This window comes from Phacochoerus africanus, chromosome 1 (assembly GCF_016906955.1).
Source record: "Phacochoerus africanus isolate WHEZ1 chromosome 1, ROS_Pafr_v1, whole genome shotgun sequence".
NCBI lineage: Eukaryota > Metazoa > Chordata > Mammalia > Artiodactyla > Suidae > Phacochoerus > Phacochoerus africanus.
The window spans coordinates 131,467,422-131,490,967 of NC_062544.1; positions in this window are offsets into that span (position 1 = coordinate 131,467,422).

The window sequence follows — 23,546 nt, forward strand, 5'->3', positions numbered from 1 at the left end:
CCACACCTACTGGATGAGCTTTCTGGGAGGGGGGCATTTTTAATGAGCACTCCCAGTGATTCTGAGACACACTGAAGTTTGAGAACCACTGTGCTAGCTGGATGGGTAAATAGGAATAAAAGAGCTTCGCTTGTCAGCTTCCTAGTTGCAAGCAAGAGTCATGGACAGGAGCTATCTTAAGTAAAAAGGAAATGAATCAATTGGAAGGATATCAAGGGCTTAAAAGCAAGCTAGAGGAACAGGTTTGAAAAACAGAGCAATGGAATCTCAGAGGTTTGGTCTCAGGGACTGTAGCTCAGGTACGGTCAAGATACCACCAAGGGAGCTCCCGCATTGCTGTGGCGTAGGCAGGTGGCTACAGCTCCTATTCAACCCCTCATCTGGGAACCTCCAGGTGCAGCCCTAAAAAGACAAAAAAAAAAAAAAAGATGCCACCAAATTTTCAGCCTCCAATGATTTCCTCCATCTTTGCATCATGCCCATGAAATTCAAAGTGGGAGTCAGGCTTCATGGTCGTGTATGTGTTGGGATGAGAGCAATATCTGACCTCTTTAGGAGACAGTGGTGAGAGGCAGTTTCTGGGAATAGCCATCCCTTTGTACCAGCCCTGTGATTACACATAACAGAGAATTCCTCCAAAAGAGAGGTCAAAATACTGTTTGGAAAGTGTGTGATGAAGTCAAAGAGGGAGGGGCTGAATGCTCAGCAGCACCCAAACCACCATCATCCTAGAGTAAAATAGTCTCCAAAGTGGAAAATCTAGTGGAGAAGTATTAGTTAAAGGGCAATGCCAACATATATTTCTTGGAATTCTTCTGTAAGGAAGATACATTTCTTCTCCCCCATGTATTTATATCATTATGGACACATAAATATGTTATTCTTTGTTTTATAACCCAGTACTACTGCTATTCACCTTGTTTCTTGAATTTTCTCTTTCCTTTTTTTTTTTTTTTTTTTTGTCTTTTTAAGGCCGCACCCATGGCATATGAAGGTTCCCAGGCCAGGAGTCTAACTGGAGCTACAGCTGCTGGCCTACACCAGAGTCACAGCAATGCCAGATCTGAGCTGCATCTGCAACCTATACCACAGCTCACAGCAACGCTGGATCCTTAACCCACTGAGCAAGGCCAGGGATCAAACCCGCAACCTCATGGTTCCTAGTTGGATTCGTTTTCGCTGCACCACGACGGGAACTCCTTGAATTTTCTAACTTTGGCCACTGGTAGCTCTTTCAGACTGGCTTTTAGATCTTCTTTCCAGATTGGTCTCTGAGCTAGAGGAGGCTTCTTGAAAGTTATGATTGTGCCTTATATGACTTTGCAAAATGAGCAATGCCTTATCTGGGCTGGGGTTTAAAAAATCCAAGTTATTCTTCTAATGGCGCAAATACTCCTGAATGTGAGCTTGTGCATCAAGCAGCTTTTCTCTAGGACAGAATTAAAGCATATGGAGAGTTGAATTGTGTCTAACACATATCCCGTTGCATGATGCCATTCCATCTCCACAACCACCCTATGAAACTCACATTCTATGCTTGATAATAAGTAATAGTGTGCACCAATGACCAGTCAGGGCCCACACTGGTGTTGGCAATGGAGCAGGGTCTCTGGATCCTCTGTAGGTTCAGATTTCAACTCCTTAGCTACTGGAAAGATCTAGGTCTAGTCCAGGGGATTCTGAGAAATAAACTCTGGGTGGCTAGGGCAGCAGGTAGGGGATGGTTATCATGCATGAGATCAAGGGATGCAGCTCTATTATATCAATTACTGTCAAAATATCTACATATTTTAGTATTTGATACAGCCATATTGGTGTATACCAGGACACATGACTGAAAACTTTTCCTGCCTATAAGGCAAAGGTTAAGATGCCCATTTTATTTATTTATTTGCTTTTTAGAGCCACACATTTGGCATATGGAAGTTCCCAGGCTAGGGGTCTAATCAGAGCTGCAGCTGCTGGTCTATACTACAGCCACAGAAACTCAGGATCTGAACTGCATCTGTGACCTACATCACAGCTCACAAATATGTCCGCTCACTTTATAAAGTGAAGTCCAATAATGTGTCCAAGGCTGCAGGGCTAGAGATAAGCCTAGATTTTTTTCAAGTGTTCTATTCACAATATCATGAAATTTGGAAATTAAGAAAATGAATTTGAACTTTGAAACTAAGCCAGATTCAGATGCACCTTCTATCTTTTCTCAGAATTCCTCCTCATGTAATAAAATGGCATGTCATTATATTCAAATTCTGAAGCAAGAATGCTGAAATTCACTCTTGACAGTTTGATTAGACTTCCTATTTTGGGGTGGGGAGAGAGACTTTTTCTTGTTTTTTTTTTTTTCCCGATGTAGATCAAGTATGAAAGTTTGTTTCCCTATTTTCCAATCTAGAACTCCATCCTTCTGCAGAAACACTCTTTCTAAGTTGCCAGCCGTGCTCTGAAAGGGTAATGTTGGTGGTGGCCATGTGATTTCCTTAATCGTCACTGACCCACCTGTAGTTCTGCACAGCCAGGGCTAATAAGAGGCTGCTGATCTCAGTGGGCAGTCTTTTTAAATTCTTCATTTCATCCTGCATCCTCCAGAGCAAATCCTTATCTCTTCGTATAGGTACAGGTTTGCATTTTCTGCCTTAGGAGCAAGGGAATCAAAATGAGGTATATACCTGTTTAAATGTGTGTATGTGTGGAATTTCCATTGTGGCATGGCGGAAACTAATCAGACTAGGAACCATGAGGTTGCAGGTTTGACCCCTGGCCTCGCTCAGTAGATTAAGGATCTGGTATTGCCGAGAGCTGTGATGGAGGTCACAGACGTTGCTGTGGCTGTGGCACAGGCCAGCAGCTGTAGCTCCGATTCGACCCCTAGCCTGGGGACCTCCAAATGCCGAGGATGTGGCCCTAAAAAAACAAAAAAAGAAAAAAAAGTGTGTATGTGTGTGTTTCTGTACATCTCTTTAGGGAAATTGTAGGTTGTGGGCTCAGTTTTGCTTTTCGCTAACTCATTCGAAAGCCCAGAGGTCCTATCCTTGAACAGGTGCAATTAAATTAAAGAAAAAAATAAAACCTTACCCAGAATCTGTATAGGAAGACAACCTTATCCATCACTCTGTGTGAAAATTGAGTATTTACTCTTTTTAACATAATATGCAGGAAAGATTACTACAATTCTTTGAGCTGTGGTTAGAGCATCTGGTAAAAATAACCTGAATTGTTTTCTGTATATTTTGTATGGAGGTGGAGGTAGATGGTAACAAGTCTACTTTAGGAGGGTATGATTAATTCAGTTTCTTAATCTTGTACCTGCCTTTTTTTTTTTTGAATGATAGGAATCATAAATGGGCTTCAAATAATTGTGCTCATGTGAGACTGTGAACACAATATCGATACTGCTCATTGTCAACAGAGAAGGTCCCCAGATCCTTCCAGAAGCAGATCAAGTCCTTTCTTATTAAAAAAAAAAAAAAAATCCAAACCGAATCATTTGTCACTAACTACAAAGGTTATGCTTTATGTTAATATCATTCCCTTAGTGGGGAATCTAATGAATATGTAAATGTACTTCCTAGACCTGATTTGCAAGACTTTCCACAGCCAGGCTCCATCTTATGGACACTTCTCTCTTCTCAGTATCTGCTAGAACCTTACTCCCTGGGCCTTCTAGGAGGAGAGGGCCACTGAAGATGCAGTTGTCACAGAAGATGAAATAGGCAACCATGTTCAGAGACAGATATTTAATTTCTAAGCCTCAAATTCTTCATCTTAAAAGGGAGATAATAATAGCATCTACCTTATAAGGTTGTTTTGTAAAAATCAGTCAGATAACTGATTAGAGGTTCTTTACCTAGACTTAATGTTCAATGAATGTCAGCTAACATTATTGTTGTGTTTGCTCCTTGGAGGGCCAAGGCTGACTGGACTGTAAGCAAGAGAAACCAATGAATAGACCAACCAGCATCCTATGCCAAGGATGGCATAACCTGATAGGCCCTCAGAGGGAAAGGCTATTATTTGTAAATGCTAAAGCTGTAAGGTAAAGAAATAGAAGAAAGTTCATTCTGGGAACCATAGAAAAATTTAAATTCTGAGCTCCTGTCATGGTTCAGCGGTTAACGAATCTGACTAGGATCCATGAGGATGCGGGTTTGATCCCTGGCCTAGCTCAGTGGGTTGAGGATCTGTCATTGCCGTGAGCTGTGGTGTAGCTCGCAGACGCAGCTCAGACCCCGCGTTGCTGTGGCTGTGGTTTGGGCCAGCAGGTGTAGCTCTGATTCAACTACTAGCTTGGGAACCTCCATATGCCACAGGTGTGGCCCTAAAAGGCAAAAAGAAAAAGAAAAAAAGAAAAATTTAAACTCTAGGCTTCTCAGATTTCTGCCTTCTGTGAATACTTTTTGGATGGTCTAGTTTACTCATTTAATTATATAGTTCTGTTACTTTTTAAGTTTTATTAGAGTATAGTTGATTTACAATATTATTCCAATTTCTGCTGTACAGCATAGTGACCCAGTTTTATATATATATATATATACACACACACACATACCTTCCTTTTCTTATATTATCTTCCATCATGGTCTATCTCAAGAGATTGGATATAGTTCCCTGTGCTGTACAGGAGGACCTCATTGTTCATCCATTCTACATGTAATAGTTTGCATATGTTAACCCCAAACCCCTATCTATTCCACTCCCTCCTCCCATCCCCCTTGGCAACCACAAGTCTGTTCTCTATGTCTGTGAGTCTGTTTCTATATATTTTTGTTACTTTTGACTTTTGAAAGTGTATGTGTGTTGGTTTTGTGCCCCTGTGCCATTTAGGGTTCAGATAAGAAAACTGAAATTCATCTAGGTATTTCAAAGAGGAGAATTTAAGATAGGGAATTGGCTATACAGGTGATGAAAAAGCTGAAAAATGGTACAGGGGATGTGAGGTTAGAAACAGTGGGATGATAGTACCAGTCTCTAGGAGAGAGAAGGTTTCCACGTAAGTTATTTGGTCTAAGTTACTAAAACTCGGTATTGGGAGCCATAGGCTGGAAGCTGGGACATAAAAGGCTGCCAGGTAGAAACAGGGATCTGGAAGGGAGGGGTTTCCTGAAGAAAGGAAGCTACAAGAAGATGCAGCCATGTCAGAGGTACCCTGTGAGGCAGAGCAGAGGGGAGGGCTGCAGTGTCTGCCCTCCTCTTGTCCTTCTGTCTTGCACTGGTGCCTCCCATTGGCCTAACTGCCTGGAAGCCAGAGAGCAACAGAGCCTGAGGAGTGACGTTCCCTAAGGAATGAAGCTGAGAGCAAAAAGGCACAGGACCAACAAGGGCCAAAGCACATGAGCTACTCAGTGTGGTCTATGATGTCTCCTGGGTGTCCCCCTTCTGTGGGTGGTAAAAGCATTATTCTTATGATAGACATGTATTATTGCCTCTGCTTGGGGTGCAATTCTCTCTCTATAGATCAGAGCTACAAGAGGAGGAGTGCTGGAATTCTACAGTCAAATTCTAGAGAACCAGCTTAAAAGCGAAAAGGATATTTTTAAACACATAGAACTCTGCAGATTGTGTCTAATGTTCTCCAGCTACAACGTGATGACTCAGAAGATTTTTTTCTTTTTGAGTTTTGTTTTAGCAAATCTTGATTATTGATATGATCAGCTCCCTCTACCAGATCTGGAGGGAATGATTAGCAGGGGCTGGCTGTGGATTGAACAAGATAACTTTGTACTTGAAAGGGATTCATTTTGTATCCTTAATCTTAAGGATATTTTCTTGTCTTGTCTTTTTTTTTTAGGGCCACACCTGCGGCATATGGAAGTTCTCAGGCTAGGGGTTGAATCAGAGCTGCAGCTGCCAACCTATGCCACAGCTCATGGCAATGCCGGATTCCCTGTTGCTGTATCCTCAACCCACTGAACGAGGCCAGGGATCAAGCCTGCATCCTTATGGATACCAGTCGGATTCGTTTCCACTGCACCACAGCAGGAAATCCTGGATATTTTCTTTTCTTAATTAAAAAAGTTTTTAAAATTATTGATGTATAGTTGTTTCAAGGATATTTTATTTTTTATTTTATTTTTTTATTTTTTGGTCTTTTTTGCCATTTCTTGGGCCACTCCCACAGCATAAGGAGGTTCCCAGGCTAGGGGTCGAATCGGAGCTGTAGCCACCAGCCTACACCAGAACCACAGCTGTGGGATCTGAGCCGAATCTGCAACCTACACCACAGCTCATGGCAACGCCGGATCCTTAACCCACTGAGCAAGGCCAGGGATCGAACCTGCAACCTCATGGTTCCTAATTGAATTCATTAACCACTGAGCCATGATGGGAACTCCAGTTTCAAGGATATTTTAAATAGCATTGAAATAAATGTTTGCACATGATCTGTGTTCGTGATGGATTCTGAATTTTGGGTATGTTATTTTGTTTTCCCGTTTTTTGATACATGCATGTGTATTAACTGCATCTAGATTATAGTCTCAAAGCAATTGAAAACCTCAGGCAGTTCTTACATTGTAAGAGCTAATTTTAGGTTAAATGTCAGAAATTGTATCTACTTGTATACTGTTACTTTGCCATTTCCATTTCCTCCGAGCAGAGTGGTAGATTTCAACAGGACTGGCCATTGACATCCATCTGTTGCTGGACACCAACCAGTAGGGTGAACTACAACATCTGGAAACCCTAGAGAACTCCTTCTTCAACATCTGAAAACCCTGAGGGAACTCCTTCCAAGCCTAGTATTAACTCATCCTGACACTTGTTTCTTTGTTCACGCTTTGCCTCAAGGAGTTCACCCACAGTGTATTTAATTTTAAACCAATCCTTGTAAGAGCTATCACCTTACTGACTAACAGACCAAAGACTTACTGAGTGTTGGGCTGAAAATATCCCCAGGATGTCCACAGAGACTGGGATGACAGAGCCATGAATTCCATTGTTTGTAACATAATATGTTACATTTCACACATTTGTCTGTGAGGTCACCAATTGTTTGTAAAAAAATATTATCCTACCTGCAATTTCTGGGTGGAATCAGTCCAGCCATATGGATGTAGGTGTCGCCTGTTGTGAAAGATCTTGAGGAGGATCAACTTACCATACTTCCCATCTTAACATCAGTTCCTAAATATGGGGTCCAGCTGAAAATTTATGTCTTATCTTTCACTCCTTGAGTGGGTGAGGCATGTAGAGTTGGATGCTGGTGGCATGGCTACCAGGCCCCTGTTAACCTTCTTCTTCTGAAAATTGCCTTTCTCCAGACACACAAAGGATTGGACCCCAAGCAGCCAAGTTTCTATGACTTGACTTTATCCACATTAATTGGACCAGAGGGGTCAGTCACATGACCTATTGAGAGTCAATCATTTTCTTTAACTGTGGAATGTACCACTGAAAGGCTGCTATTTAGGGTTGTCTGGTGCCTTGAACCAAGGAGATATTACCTAGGAAGATGTAAGTAGCCATTTCAGCCAAGGGCCTGAAGTTGAGGAATTACATGAAAAGAGAGGAAAGAAAAAAGAAGATATGGAGAGAGAAAAGCCACAGAAAAAGAGGTGAAAGTATTGCCTGGTGAATTCATTATCTCTTACTCTACAACAAATCACCCCAAAGGACCAACATATATTAGCTCATACAGTTTCTAGGTTCAGGAATCTGAGACTGGCTTAGCTGGGAATTTGTACCTCAGTATCTCTCAGGAGTGTACAGTCAACAGGTCAGTTGGGGCTGGAGAATGAACTTCCAAATTCATTCATGTGGTGGTTAGTGGGAGGGTTCTGCTCCTTGGCGTATGACCCTCTCCACTGGGTTGCTTATTGGACATAGCAGCTGATTCCCTCAGCAGCTGAAAGAGAGTGAGATTGATTTCCAAGATGGGAAGTGGACCTTAATTGTCCTCCTCTGCAGGGTATGCTGGATTTGGTGACTCTACCAAAGAAAAAAATATGGAAAGGAAAAAGAGTAACTAATACTGTGGAGAAATATGGTAGACATCATCTTAACCAAGCAGTCAAGGTTAACATCACTAGCAGTAAGTCATGTTGATATTACATACTCCTGATTTGATGTGATGAGAAGTTTATCTTACCTTGTGGTATTCTTCCCCCCAATCCGTAATTCCAGACTAGTTCTGAGAAAATGGCAGATAAATCCAAATTGAGGGACATTCTACAAAATATCTGACCAGCACTCTCCAGAAGCTTTAAAGACTTAAAAAAAAGACAGAAACTCTTATAGATTTTAGGAGATAAAGCATATTTGGTGAATAAATGCAATGTGTTTTCCTAGATTAAATCCTGGAACAGAACAAAGACATGAGTAGGAAAATTGGGAAAATCTGAATGAAGTCTATGGTTTAATCAATGGTATTGTAACAACATTAGCTTTTTAGTTTTCAGAAGTGCATATGTTAACATAAGGGGAAGCTAGGTGAATGGGTTAGGACAGTTGTTGCAACTTTCTATAAGTGTATAATTATCCCCAAATTTTAAAAAATTCTAAAAACTGAAAAAAAAATTCCTTCAAAACTAACCAAACCAAAATTTAAAAAATAGAATAAATGTGTAAAATAACAAACCCTGGATGGGACCAGACCCCTTATAAAGGAGATCTAGATTAGACTTTATTTGAGTGGATGGAGTAGTCCAAGAAGTTCCTTAGAGGAAAAAAGGGCTGGTTTCATACCAAAGGGAGTGAAAAATATAGCCTTAGCATCATGAAATACTCAGGTAACTTCTAATAGAATTGTATAAACTGAGCAAAATGGGGTGGATGTGGCAGTGGTGAAGGAGAGAGTAGCGTGAACAATGCTAGAAAAATGGTCCTGGGCTCTTCAGTTAACACTGACACAAGCCTTGATTTTCTGTAGGAGACTATAATACTCAGCTTGGGCTGCCATAACAAAATACCATACATGGGCAGCTTAAACAAGAGAAAGTTGTTTCTCATAGTTCTGGAGGAGGCTGGGAAGTCTAAGATCAGGGTGCCAGCATGGTTGGGTTCTGATGAGGACTCTCTTCCTGGCTTGCAGTTGGCCACCTTCTTGCTGTGTCCTCATACAATGGAAAGAGGTAGACAGAGGGCTCTGTCTCTTCTCAGAAGGGTACTAATCCCACCATAAGGTCCCCAACTTCATAACCTCACCTAAACCTAATTACCTCCCAAAGACCCCATCTCAAACATACCTCCCTCCGTATAGAGGTAGGGTATCAGCATATGAATTTGAGCTGGGGGGTATTAGCATATGAATTTGAGAGAATCCTTCTCTGCTCTGAACTGAATAACATTCAGTCCATAGCTGAGAACTTATCAGACAATGTTATATCCTCCAGCCCTGGGGTAGATCTACCCCATGATATGCTGAAGTTATAAAAATAGATGTCCCTAAATCTCAGTGGCTTTAGTACAGCTTTATTTCTCACTTAGGCTCCATTTCCACCATGGGTTGGGGTTGAGGAGAGGCTATGTTCTGTCATCCTCACTCAGGGACCCAGGCCATAAGGAGTCTCTACTGTCTGCTGAGAAAGGCAGGACCAGACACAGATCTGCTGTAGATAAGGGAAGAGAATGTGACACACTGACCCTTAAAGGCTCCTGCTTGGATGTAATGTGACTTGCTTCCATTCACATTTCTTTGGCCAAAGCAAGATGCATGGCCAGGTCTAACATCAGGGGTGTGGGAAGTTCTATCTTTCCACATGCCCAGAAGCAGGAATATTGAATATTGGTGAACAGTCCTGATGATTATCAGGGAATCCATGGCAGGTCTCCATAAGGGGTGTCACTGCTCTTCGACCTTCTCATCCCTTTCTGTACCCCTGCATTCCCTTCCTTCTTATCTTAATGTCTTTTTCATCCTCTATCCTCTCATTCTTTTTCCTCATTCCCTTTCCTTCAGTGAAATAATTATTTTCTAATCACAAAAGTGGATATATTTAAACAGTAAAAAAAATTCAGATGACACTGCAATATTTAAAAACTTGCTTATTTCTATTTCTTTTCTTCTGCCAGAGATAACCACTGTTTTTTGTGTGTATGTGCTTTTTAGGGCCACACCTGCGGCATATGGAGGTTCCCAGGCTAGGGGTCAAATCAAAGCTACAGCCATAGCAACGCAGGATCCGAGCCAGGTCTGCAACCTACAACCACAGCTCATGGCAACCCTAGATCCTTAAGTCACTGAGCCAGGCCAGGGATCGAACCTGCAACGTCATGGTTCCTAGTCAGATTCATTTCCGCTATGCCACAGCAGGAACTCTGAGATAACCACTCTTAAAAGGTAGGATGGAGAACCTAATTCCAGATCACTTCTTACACAATGCAATTATAAACATTACAGTACATTTTAAGATTACAAAAAGAGCATCACACGATGCATAGCATTTTGCAAAGTGCTTTTTTAATTTAACAGTGTATCTTGGACACCTCTCCTTTTTTAGAAATCAGGAAATGAAAATAAGAACTATACAACATTAATAGCAACCATTCATTGAATGAGGGGCACCTAGGTTGTGTCCCTCACTGTTTTAGGGGCAGGGTGCTCCCCATGAAATAAGACACTATTTCTGTCCTTAAGATTTTATATTTTATTGAAGAGAGATCTGTGTCTGGTCCTGCCTCTCTCACCAAGAGTTGTGAGACCTTAGCCAGATATTTTGGCATTATTGGGCCTGTGCCTGTGTGTGTGTGTTGTGTGTTTAAACAACAACAAAAATCGAGGGGTCGACCATATGTTCTCACTATACTATCAGTCTAATTCTAACTGTACTGGGACTTGCTTTGTTGTTGTTGGAAACAACAGACACTGACTCTCATTAACTACAGCAAAAAGAAGGAATTAATTGGAAAAATCTTGTGAGGCTTAGAGACTAGAAGGAAGTGTTGAACAGTTGTGTCTGGGGAAGGGCAGAAACCAGGAGCCCTTAGGGGATCTTCTGCAGAAGGAAGTTGTAAGTTGATTTTGCAGGGTGCTGCTGTTGGATGACTCAGCTCCAATGGTCTTCCCTCTGGGGATTTCTGTAGAAGATTCAGCTTTCAGGGCGAGAGAAGCGTTTTGGCCTAGCTTGGGTCAGCAGTTCCTCTCTGACCAGAGGGAGTGGATCCTATTGATTGACAGCTGTACCAATACCACCTGTGATGGAGGTGGGCAGTTCCCGAAAGGGAGATGCTCTTAAGAGAAGAAGGAAAGAAGGAAGGGAGGCTGACTCCATTAAAATCTGATGTCCACTGCACTAATTTCCTTTTCTCCCCCCATCCTGTTCCTATCTTTGCCTCCCTCATTTTACATTTGAATTTTCTGCTTTTCTTCTGCTTATCACTGTCTTAGTTTGGCAGCCAAAAATAGGCTTTTATGTTATTGAGCTCATGGGGTTTCAGTGTCCAGGGGTTTCTAATCTCTACTTTGATGACTCTAAGAGAATGCTTTCTGTGCAGATGTTTGAACTACAACACATTCACCTGATTTTCAACACAAGGATAAAATAATATTGCAGTACTTGGTGCCTTTCATATTTTTCTGGACTGTAAAATTGAATACTCCTAAATTTACTTACAGCACTGCTTGTAACAGTAAAAACTGCATACAAACTAAATGATTAAGAAATTGACTAGACATCATGCCATCTCTTTACAGCTATATCATACAGTGACACAACTTTTTTTTTCCCCCTTCTTTAATTATCACTTAATCCTTGGAGAAACTGAGAAGGAATACAGGATTCCTTTCTAGAAAAACGTGAACACATTGTGCATACAGTTTCTCATAAACATTTTGGGTACTTGCAAACCCAATAAAAATTTACTTCTAAATCCAGGAGTTATTCATAACCACTTTAAATACTCTTGATGTAATGGAGTAATGTGTAGGCCTAATCATTATGTTGAGTATACTTTAATTTTTATTTTATTTTTTGGCTGTGCCCATGGCATATGGATGTTCTTGGGCCAGGGATCCAACTTGTGCCACAGCGGTGACTCCAGCCACTGCAGCGACAATACCAGATCCTTAACCCACTGTGCCGCAGGAGAACTCCAAGTATTTTTTAAGAAGAAAAGCTGTTCAAAATTTTTGATATAAAGAAAAATTGGGAGTTCCTCTCGTGGCTCAGTGGTTAACGAATCCCACTAGGAACTATGAGGTTGCGGGTTTGATCCCTGGTTTCGCTCAATGGGTTAAGGATTTGGTGTTGCCATGAGCTATGGTATAGGTCATAGACATAGCACGGATCTGGCGTTGCTGTGGCTCTGGCATAGGCAGGCAGCTACAGCTCCGATTAGACCCCTGGCTTGGGAACCTCCATATGCCACGGGTGCGGCCCTAGGAAAGACAAAAAAAAAAAAGGAAAAAAGAAAAATTGGTTACAAAAGAAGAGAACTCTGTGTGTGTGTGTGTGTGTGTGTGTGTGTGTGTGTGTGTAGTAACATTAGTAATAAGTTCGGACAGCTGCCCAAGAAAATACTAAATGCATTTCTCTGTTGGATCAATTGTAGATAATTTATTATAGTTGATTTACAATGCTGTGCCAATTTCTGTTGTATAGCAAAATGACTCAACCATATATATATATATATTCTTTTTTAAAATATTATTTTATTTCATGGTCTATCCCAGGAGATTGAATATAGTTAATTTAGATATAGATAATTTTTTTTCTTTTTTTGTAGTCTTTTCTAAGTTTTTTAAAATGAATATATATTATTTGTGAAATTTTTAAAAGAGGGCTATGATAAAGGGAATAAATGCTTTAGTCACTTAAGACTCAGCTTTTTTACACTGTCTGATTTTCATGGCTTTTCGATTAGTGGTAGAAATAGTTGGGAAGAGTGGATAAAAGAGCATCCTATGTCAAGTACTAAAGAGAATCCTAAGAGTTAAATCTATAATTCATTACTTTTTTGCTTTGGAACCTTTGACATTCTTATTTATTACTGACTGAAATGGCAAATTAAAAAATAACCATTTCCCCCTTGCTTTCAAAAGCCATATGTATATGTTGTAATGAAACATTACAAAAATGTGTGATTGTGAAAGTGAAATTTCTTTATAATTCCTCTTTGGGTTATAATAATAGCTGTTAATCATTTAATCTATATACATCATCACACACACAGACATGCAAAGTTGGTTTCTTAAATGAAATTAGAATTGACATATATTATTTGTGATGTGGTTTTTCTCAAGTAAATTTTATTTTGGACACTTTCTGTGTTTGCTCATAGAGCTCATTCCCATTGTTTTTAATACTTGCATAGAATTCAACTGTAAGAATGCATCATAATTTATGTATAGCCCCTATGCCATGACTCAGTTTTTCAAAATAATGAAGAACATTGCAATGAAAATTCTTGTACTACATCTTTTATCTAAAGCCTCAAAATAGGCAAAAATATTGCTTAGGGTGGCACATTTAGGTGTTAAAAAACATAGAAGAAAAGAAGAAATGATTACCATAATAAATGGTTACTTCGAAGTTCCCATTGTGGCACAATGGGATCAGCAGTGTCTTGGGAGCACTGGGAAGCAGGTTCAATCCCTGGCCCTGAGCAGTGGATTAAGGATCTGGTATTGCTGCAGTTGCAGCTTAGGCCATGACTGTGACTCAGATCTGATCTCTGGCAGATCCGAGTCAGGGAGGCAGCCAAAAAAGAAAAAAAATAAATAATAAATAAATTTAAAATGGTTACCTCTTTGAAGGAGGAAGTTTTAAGTGGAACAAAGATCATATTTGTATAAGAACACATTTATCTTTTAGGCAATTTTCCAAAGTGTAATATGTTTCATAATTGCAAGAAAGGTCTTAAAAAAATAAACCAAAAGAGAATTGACATGAGAAACAGAAAGTGTTCTGTTTCCTTTTATGCCTCAAAAATAGATTAGAGGGAGATCCTGTTGTGGCTTAGTGGGTTAATAACCTGACTAGTATCCATGAGGATTGGGGTTCAGTCCCTGGCCTCACTCAGTGGATTAAGCATTCAGCATTGTCATGAGCTGTGTGTAAGCCGGCAGGTGTAGCCCTCATTCAACCCCCTAGCCTGGGATCTTCCATATGCTGCAGGTGTGGCTCTAAAAAGTAAAAAAAAAAAAAAAAAATCAGAGGATTCCTACAGGCTAATCTAAGGTATGGTCAAAAGGGGAATAAGAACAACAACAGCAACAGTTCACACTATTAATAATATAAAATTAACCAACAGTTCCGATGCGTTCCAGGCAATGTAAAGCAACGTGCATTATACTGATTTCCTTATTCAATTCTTACAAACACCAATTTGGTTCCATTACCCCATTTTCGCATATAAGGAAATTAAGAATTTGGGTGATTTAGGTATCTTATACATACAGGTTATGCAAGGTCATAAGACAGTAAGTGGTGGAGCCAGAGATCAAAACCAGCCAGTGGGCCCCTCAGATGCAGAAAAGGAGGTCAGAGTATTAGCATGCATTTTAACCCTATTTTTGCCCAAATTGAACAAACTTTGGAAACCTTTAGCTGAATCAGTCAAATAGTTTTTCTCAGTATGTGAGTAGCACAGAGTAATATTACACAGGTATTTTTTAAATGAATAAAGAAAGGAAAATTTACTTATCATACTTATTTTTCAGAAATCTTGTGTGACTGTGTCATATGCCAACCACTGGTCTTTGTGTTTGATAAGTATTAATTCCTTTATGGTCTATTCTAATTCATCACTAAGAAGTTTGTTCCTGGAGACTCCCCTTCTTCACTTGCCCCTAGGCCTGAAGTTTTCTGTTTTTCCAGCTCCTTGACCTTTGACCTCTGGGGATCAGCAGTTTAACATACTGCTTTGGCAAATCAATTCAATAGCAGTGCATTGAGTCCCTACTCCTTACTGGATTTTAGGGGGAAATAAAGATGAATACATTTTCATCTGCAACCTGACAAGTGAGTCCTTGTCTTTTAAAACTGCCTGACAATGTTCTGTGTTAGCGTGGTTGGGAAAATCAAATCCCTTGAGCTTTACCCCCCGCAACCGTCACGACAGGAAATGTGTGTACATCTTGGCTTATTTCAGCTTCTGATTTTAGTTCCTTTAATAAGTGCTAAATATGATTCATTCGGTTATTTTCCAGCATGATGTTTTTCCAAATCTTCTACTAGCAAGTCTGAACGTGCCTGCTTGTTGCTCTAATGAAGAGATCTCAGCCCCCTTATCAGCAGTGCCACTGGGATACAGGCTAAATTCTGCTCTGATAAATCAGTTCAGACTAGGACAGAGCATTTGTGATGAAGAAGAAATTATTTTGTTCAACCACTATTTGCCTAGGTACAAATGGATACTGTGGAAAACCTACTAAAAATTCTATTTTCATTTGCAATAGCCTCGCTATCATTACAAAAAGGAACAATGTGAGTTTGTTAGAAAATATATTTTCCTTTACTTGATGGCTAATTCATTCATTTATTCAAGAGACAGTTATTAAACATCCATTGAGGGCATGATCCCAGACTTCCAGGAGCTCACAGTCTGAGCAAGAATAGGGGTACATTGGATGTGTGTGTGTGGTGGGGATAGGGTGGCAGGAGTAGGGATGTAGGGGTGGTAGGAGTTGTGTACAGAAAGTTAAGCAGGAGTTCCCATGGTGGCACAGTGGAAACAAATCCGACTAGGAACCATGAGGTTGTGGGTTCAATCCCTGGCCTCGCTCAGTGGGTTAAGGATCTGGTGTTGCCATGAGCTGTGGTGTAGGTGACAGACGTGGCTCAGATCTGGCGTTGCTGCGACTCCGGCATAGGCCGGCAGCTGTAGCTCTGATTAGACCTCTAGCCTGGGAACCTCCATATGATATATCTAGAGAATTTGAGGGTGGGGCCCTTAAACTAGTCTGGGAAACTGGCAAAGGCTGGCAGGAGAGAACAAGGCTTCCTGAAGAATGTACCATCTGAGCTTGAGTTTAATTTTTATTTTAAAAATTTTTTTTGTCTTTTGTCTTTTTAGGGCCGAACCCACAGCATATGGAGATTCCCAAGCTAGGGGTCGAATCAGAGCTGTAGCCACCGGCCTATACACAGCATTGCCAGATCCAAGCCGTGTGTGCGACCTACACCACAGCTCAGGGAAACTCTGGATCCTTAATCCACTGAGCGAGGCCAGGGATTGAACCTGTATCCTCCTGGATGCTTCCAGATTTGTTTTCATTGATCCATGATGGGAACGCCTGAGCTTGAGGGTTTTTTGGTTTTTGTTTTTTGTTTTGGTCTTTTTAGGGCTGCACCCACAGCATATGGAGGTTCCCAGGCTAGGGGCTGAATTGGAGCTTCAGCTGCCGGCCTACGCCAGATCTGAGCCACATTTGCGATTTACACCACAGCTCATGGCAACGCCAGATCCCTAACCCACTGAGTGGGGCCAGGGATCAAAGCCGCAACCTCATTGTTCCTAGTCAGATTTGTTTCCCCTGCACTGTAATGGGAATTCCCTGAGCTTGAGAAATGTGTTGGGAAAAGGGGAAGAGAAAGGTGCTTCAGACAGAGAGAAATAATTTGGTGTATCCCAGGAGCTTCAGCAGTTTGGGGTCCCTGGAACTACTTAATATCAAAGTCTGGGAGCTATCTCAGAGGAGATGGAGGAGGGTAGGAGGATCCAGGACTCGGAGAGCTGGGTATTCAGTGTTAAAGAGCCTGGTCTTGATTCTGGAGCAACAGGGATCCTGAAAAGGGTTTAAAATAGGGAAAAAGACAAAATGAGGTTTATGTTCCTGAAAGATCCCTCTTGGAGAAAATTCAAAATCATGTCTGCTTTTGGTTTAGCAATTCAATTTCTAGGCAGTTATTGTGAATGGGAGCAAAGATTTTGTTACTAGGATAGCAGTAAACTTACCTTTACCTATAATATTGAAAAGTTGAAAACGACCTAAAGGTCCAGTCATATGGAGATTTACTTAATGGAAAATATATTTTAATAACATTAAAATGATGTTGCAGACAAGGAAAGCAACTCATTATAATCAATGAGAGGGAAAAGAAAGTGATGAAGTGGTATATTCAGTGTGATCTGAATATTTCTTGAGAACATATATATATATGCATGTATGTATATATTTATATACATCTAGCTACAAATATCTCTGGATAGTGGTATTGCAGGTATTTAAAATTCTTTCCCTTTTACTTATCTGCATTTTCTAATTTAAAAGAATTATTACCTTCCTATAAGAAGATAAATCTATTTTAAATATTTTACATACAAGCCAGTAACCTCACTTTGGTAGCTGCTCAGAGGAATTCAGAGAAGCAGAAATACCCACTTTGGAGAGTATATTCTCCTTTTTTTGCTATATTATCTTATGGAATGTTTGGTGTTTCCTTCATACTTCAATTCTTATGACCTAAGACACCTTGGAACAAGATGAAAGTATGACCTTCACGAATTGCTCTGGATTGGGTTTAGAGTCAAAGTCCACATGAGGGTCAAACCACTCTTCCTTCATTGCCTTAATGGCTAAAGGGTGACAGCCACTTGCTGCCAATAGTCTGGCTTTGGGACTCAGGAGCTACAAAAGGCACTTACTTTTTTTTTTTTCTTTTTTGGCTGCCCAGTGGCATATGGAGTTCTCTGGACAGGGATCAGATCCAAGTCGTAGTTGCGATTTATACAAAAGCTGTGGGAATGCCGGATGCTTAGCCCACTGTGATGGGGCAGGGATTGAACCTGCGTCCTGGCATTGCAAAGATGCTAAAAGGCATTTTATTTATTTATTTATTTGTCTTTTTGTATTTTCTAGGGTCGCACACGTGGCATGTGGAGGTTCCCAGGCTAGGGGTCCAATTGGAGCTGTAGCCTCCGGCCTATGGCATAGCCACAGCAATGCCAGATCCAAGCCACGTCTGCAACCTACATCACAGCTCATGGCAACGCCAAATCCTTAACCCACTGAGCAAGGACAGGGATCAAACCTGCAACCTCATGGTTCCTAGTCAGATTTGTTAACCACTGCGCCACAATGGGAACTCCCAAAAGGCACTTCTTTTAAATTAAAAAAAAAATCTTCTCATTATTAAAATTGAGGTACAGTTGATTTATAGTATTTTATTAGTTTCAGGTGTACAATATAGTGATTCAAAAATTTTAATAGAATATACTTCATTTGAAGTACTAGCTATATTCCCTATCAAAGGTAATTCTTTGCTTTGAATTTCTCCTTAACTAAACTTTGGTCAGTCTACTCTGAATCCTCTTCCCAGCTAGGCCTGGACTTCCATTTGCGTGGACCAGTTTTAGAAAGAATGCTGTCAGGTCAGTTTAGCCAGCATCCCCCACCCTCTGGATATCTGATCACCTTCTTTATCCCTGCCATCCCCTAGGAAATATCTGATTACTTTAGTCTGCCTTCAGCAAGAATCCCATTAGGTCAGTTGAAGCAAAGAATTATACTACTCTAAGAAATTTTCTACCCACTGACCACCTTACACACCCCAACACACACATCCTGCTTCTTGGATATAAATCCCCACCTTTTCCTTGTTGCATTTTAAGTTGGGCCCAATATCTTTCCTCTGCTGCAAAATCCCATTGTGGTTGTTCCTGCGTCTATCCCAACGGTCCTCCAGAATAAAGTTACAATTACTGTTCTTTAGTAAGTGTCTGAATATTTTTTTCCTTTAACAGCTCTTAATAAGGTAAAACTATCTCCAACCCCCTTGCTCAGCTCTTAACCCTGGTGACTCTTCAATTGCTCCATTGCTATCAGCTGTTCTCAAGACATGCGCTATCCCTTCCTAAAGTCATTCAAATCACCCTCCACATCTCAGCCAGCCCTTTCTTAGTCCATTGATAGTCAGACCCAAACTTCACAGAATTTGCATTGGATTATTTATTAACCATCCTCTTTGGTTTGTTCAAATTGGAACTCAGATAAAGTCTACAAAGTGTATTTTAGTGATTTGTCTCTTTTGTCCCCAAATAATTTTTTATACTGAGATATAATTCACATCCCTAATATGTCTTTTAAATCTTTAAAAATCTATAGCAGTTCATCTTTGCCCTTTATATTTTTTGAAGATTTCTCATGTCTTGTAGAATTTATCAATTTCTGTGTTTGTCTGATTGCATCCTTGTGGTATTATTAACATATTTCGCTCTCATTTATTTTCCTGTAAATTGGTAGTAGTTTTCATATTTTAAATCCTAGATTCCTTCCTCCCTCCTTTCCTTTCTCTCTCCTTCCTTCCTTCCTTCCTTCCTTCCTTCCTTCCTTCCTTCCTTCCTTCCTTCCTTCCTTCCTTCCTTTCCTCCTCTGTCTCTCTTCCTGCCTCTCTGGCTCTCTTCCTGCCTCTCTGGCTCTCTTCCTCTCTCTCTCTTTCTTTCTTGATGTATCTTGGTCACTTCTCTAGGAAGTCATCTCTTTCCCGCCCTCTGTGGTTGCTCTTTTTTCAGAACTTGTAGGATTTACCTATCACTTTACTTAACCACAAAGTTATTTTCATTCCTATTCCTTTTTTTTCCCTTTAACAGCTCTTAATAAGGTGTCATGGCAGGGACCATGTCCTGAGTGCAGGGAATACAGATGGCTCATCACTGCTATTTCCCCATCTCTAGGATATAATGTGGCTGGCACAGAATAGGTGCTCCATAAATTGTTGTTGTGCTAAATGGAATATAAACGTATAAATCACACACCAGTTATTTTGCTACTTAGTGTTTGCTGTCTTGGGTGTAGTTTCTCATTGTGTTACAACTCCTGGACTTTGAGCCTCATGAAGGCAGAGAAGAAGTCAAATACATTCTTGTCATCTGGGTACCTAAGAGAATGCCATGTTCATAACCAGTGCATGTTCAGCATACATTATAGTGGGGACTCTTGCCTATTTATCCTTGCTGGATTTTCATGTGTTCCAATAAAAGGCACATGTGACAAACATATGTAAAAAAGTAAAGTATTACATAAATATAATTCATATTATTAATGACAATAATTATAATCTCTAGCCATTGCTTTTGCGTTTTTAATAAACATAGTCCTTGGCTGAAATGTATGGAGCTATTGACTTTTATTGCCTTTTTAAAAGAAGAGGTATCTACTACTAGGTTTCAATTCAATAATGAAAAGGGATTATAGGAGCCATTTACCAGGTGGCCAACTTTTGTTACATGATGCATGGTATGGTAGTCCTTAGAAAATTGTCCATTAAAAGGAGTGAAAAGTTTTTAGGGTGATTACTCAAAGCTCGTTTGGTTGCAAATGACTGAAGTGTAAACCAAAATAGTTCTAGTAAAAAGAAAAAAAGTTTTGGTTCATGTATCTGAAAAGTTCAAGGATATCTGGCTTCAGGTACGGTTTGAAGAGGGAACTGAAATAATGTTGTGTTCAATTTCTTAGTTTTACTTGTTTCTGCTTTTCTTTGATTGTTGATCTTATCTCATTCTCTCTCATTTTTGATCACCTTCCCTATGTGGCCATAAGTAATTAGCTCCAGATTTCCTTCCTTCCAAGAATCAGAGAGTCTTCCCCAGGTGCCCTAGAAAAAAAGTCCCAGGGAGGACTTCTAGTCATGTTAGGGTCCTGGGTCCATCCTTAAAGGAATCGCTGTTGAGACAGGAGGGTAGAAGGCAGGACACAATCTTCACAAGAATGACAGCCATTAAGGATACAACAAAAACTGGTTAGAAGTTACTAGGCCCCAGATAGCGAAGATTCAACTTCCAATAGAACTTGAACCTCATTTCTGATCATCATAATACATTAGCATAAAATGACATGCTCACAGGTGCCATGACAGTTCTGAGACTGACATAAAAGGGCAAAAATTGGGTGGTGGCCCAATTTTGGAAATGCCTACCCTCCTCCAAAATAGTTGGAATAATCCTCCCACTCATTAGCCTATGAAATGACCTAGCCTATAAAAACTAACTGCCCCATATTTTGGGGCCTCTCCCCTTCAGAGAGGGCCTATATCCTGTCTGTGGAGTGCATTTCTCCCAGGGCCACTCTCCATCTTTAGAGACAAACTGCATTCTTATGGAAAGTATACTCTGCTTTCACTTAAGTATGGCTCACTCTTGAATTCTTTCCTGTGTGAAGCCAAGGACCTTCTCTGAGACCAAAAACTCTCTGAGACCTGGGACATTACCATCCTCTTGCATCTGCAACCTCTTTACAAAAAGATATTAATGAATCTACTTCTTTTTTTTCTTTTTTGACCACCCTGTCGCATATGGAGTTCCTGGGCCAGAGATCAGATCTGAGCCGCATTTTCGACCTACACTGTTGTGCAGCAATGCTGGATCCTTTAACCCACTGTGCTGGGCTGGGGATCAAACCTGCATTCCAGTGCTCCAGAGATGCTGCTGGTCCCGTTGCGCCACAGTGGGAACCCCAATAAATCTACTTTTTACTGATCACTTTGCCTCTTGCTTTACTGTTTATTTTTATTTTTTGCTTTTTACAGCTGTATTTCCTAGGCTAGGGGTCAAATCTGAGCTGCAGTTACCAGCCTGTGTCACAGTCACAGCAACACAGGATCTGAGCCATGCCTGAGACCTACACCACAGCTCACTGGCAATGCAGGATCCTTAGCCCACCAAGTGAGGCCAGGGATCGAACCTGCACCCTCATGGATACTAGTTGGGCTTGTTACCGCTGAGCCACAATGGGAACTCCTGCCTCTCTATTAAATCCTTAGACCAGGTGTATGGTTTCAGCTGGGAGATGGTGGGTTTGAATCCCCTCCTAAGCCAGAGACTGTGAGTTTGAGTCCCATCAGAAGAGTGGCTAGGAAAACGGACCCACCGATTTGTCAGGATTAGTTCACATGCCCACTCCCACTCAAACTGGGTGGCAGATGGTATTATAATTCATAACCCTGCCATAGGTAATGGAAGAGAAGTTTTCCTGAGCCAAGAGTAGGATGAGATCAGAAGAAAAAGTGTCGGGGAAAAAAATAGCTACCTGTCTGTACCTGAGGGCAAGTTCAACTCAGAGATCTTTACTCAGTAATCTCTGTGGAAAACTTAGTTGTGTCTTAGCTTTCTTGATATTTTTCCCTCTTTGGGCTTGGTTCCTTAGGTCTAGCAGGTCACTGTTGGATAGAATGACAACAAGAATGACAAAACGGACTATTTCATTATAGTTCTAAACAGTTTATAAATTGCATTTCTAACCTGAAGTCCATGGTACCCTTCAACGGTTAACAGATGAAAATTATGCACAGGAATCCTGTTTTCATCTGCATTTTCCAGGAAGAGGGCCCATAGCTTTCTTCACTTTTTTTTTTTTTTTTTTTTGCTTTTTTAGGGCTGCACCTGTGGCATATGGAGGTTTCCAGGCCAGTGGTCCAATCAGAGCTATAGCTGCCGGCCTACAATACAGCCATAGGAATGCCAGATTCCAGCCTCATCTTCGACCTGCACCACAGCTCACGGCAATGCTGGATCCTGAACCCACTGAGTGAAGCCAGGGATCGAACCCACAACCTCATGGTTCCTAGTTGGATTCGTTTCCTCTGCGCCACGACAGGAACTCCTTTCCTCATATTTTAAAAAAATCTTCTGGTGAACCAAAAGATGAAGAAGACTCCAGTGTTTTTCAATGCAGGTACCTTTGATATTTGGACAAGACACTTCGTCATTGTGCAAGATGCATAGTATCTCTGGCCCATACCCCTTAAATGCCTGTGATATCCCAAGTTATTATGATAATCACCCCTCCTACCTCATTCCAACCACTTACAGTTGAGAAACAAGATGAGATGAAGAGTTTATTTATTTTTTTTATTTTTTGTCTTTTTTTTTCTATTTCTTGGGCCGCTCCCGCGGCATATGGAGGTTCCCAGGCTAGGGGTCTAGTGGGAGCTGTAGCCACCAGCCTATGCCAGAGCCACAGCAACGCAGGATCCGAGCCGCGTCTGCAACCTACACCACAGCTCACGACAACGCCGGATAGTTAACCCACTGAGCAAGGGCAGGGACCGAACCCATAACCTCATGGTTCCTAGTCGGATTCGTTAACCACTGTGCCACGACGGGAACTCCGAGACGAAGAGTTTAGATTCAAAATTTCCTGTAATTTTTATCTTTCCTCTAATTTCTGGCAGAGGTTAACGCTTTTTTTTTTTTAAACTATTAACATCTAATTTCCAGTAAGTTTATCAAGGAATCTGGGCTCCCATATTCATGAACATAAAAAGCCTGCTTTCCTTGGGAGTGTTTGGGTTCTGTCATATTTTAGTGGTATGGACCCAATGTGAAATTAAAATGTTTCACCTGAGGCAAAATAAGCAACTAACCAAGTCCTGGGCGATGCCCAATGATTAGTCTAGCCCGTTTAGAATTTTTTGGTAGGGTGATCATATGGTTTATTACTTTTGAAAGGACAAACTCACAGAATTGTTAGTCTGAAAGGAATATCAAGATCTAATAAATAAAGGAATGACCATTGAGCAGCATTTTTATAGATTACAAATCACTCTCTCTTGCATTCGACCTTGCAACATCTTCAAAAAACAAGTTTGCCAATCTTCTCAAGATGAAGAAATTGAGGCTTCTAGGAATCAACACATGCCCACGATTACACAGCACTTTAGAGAAGGACC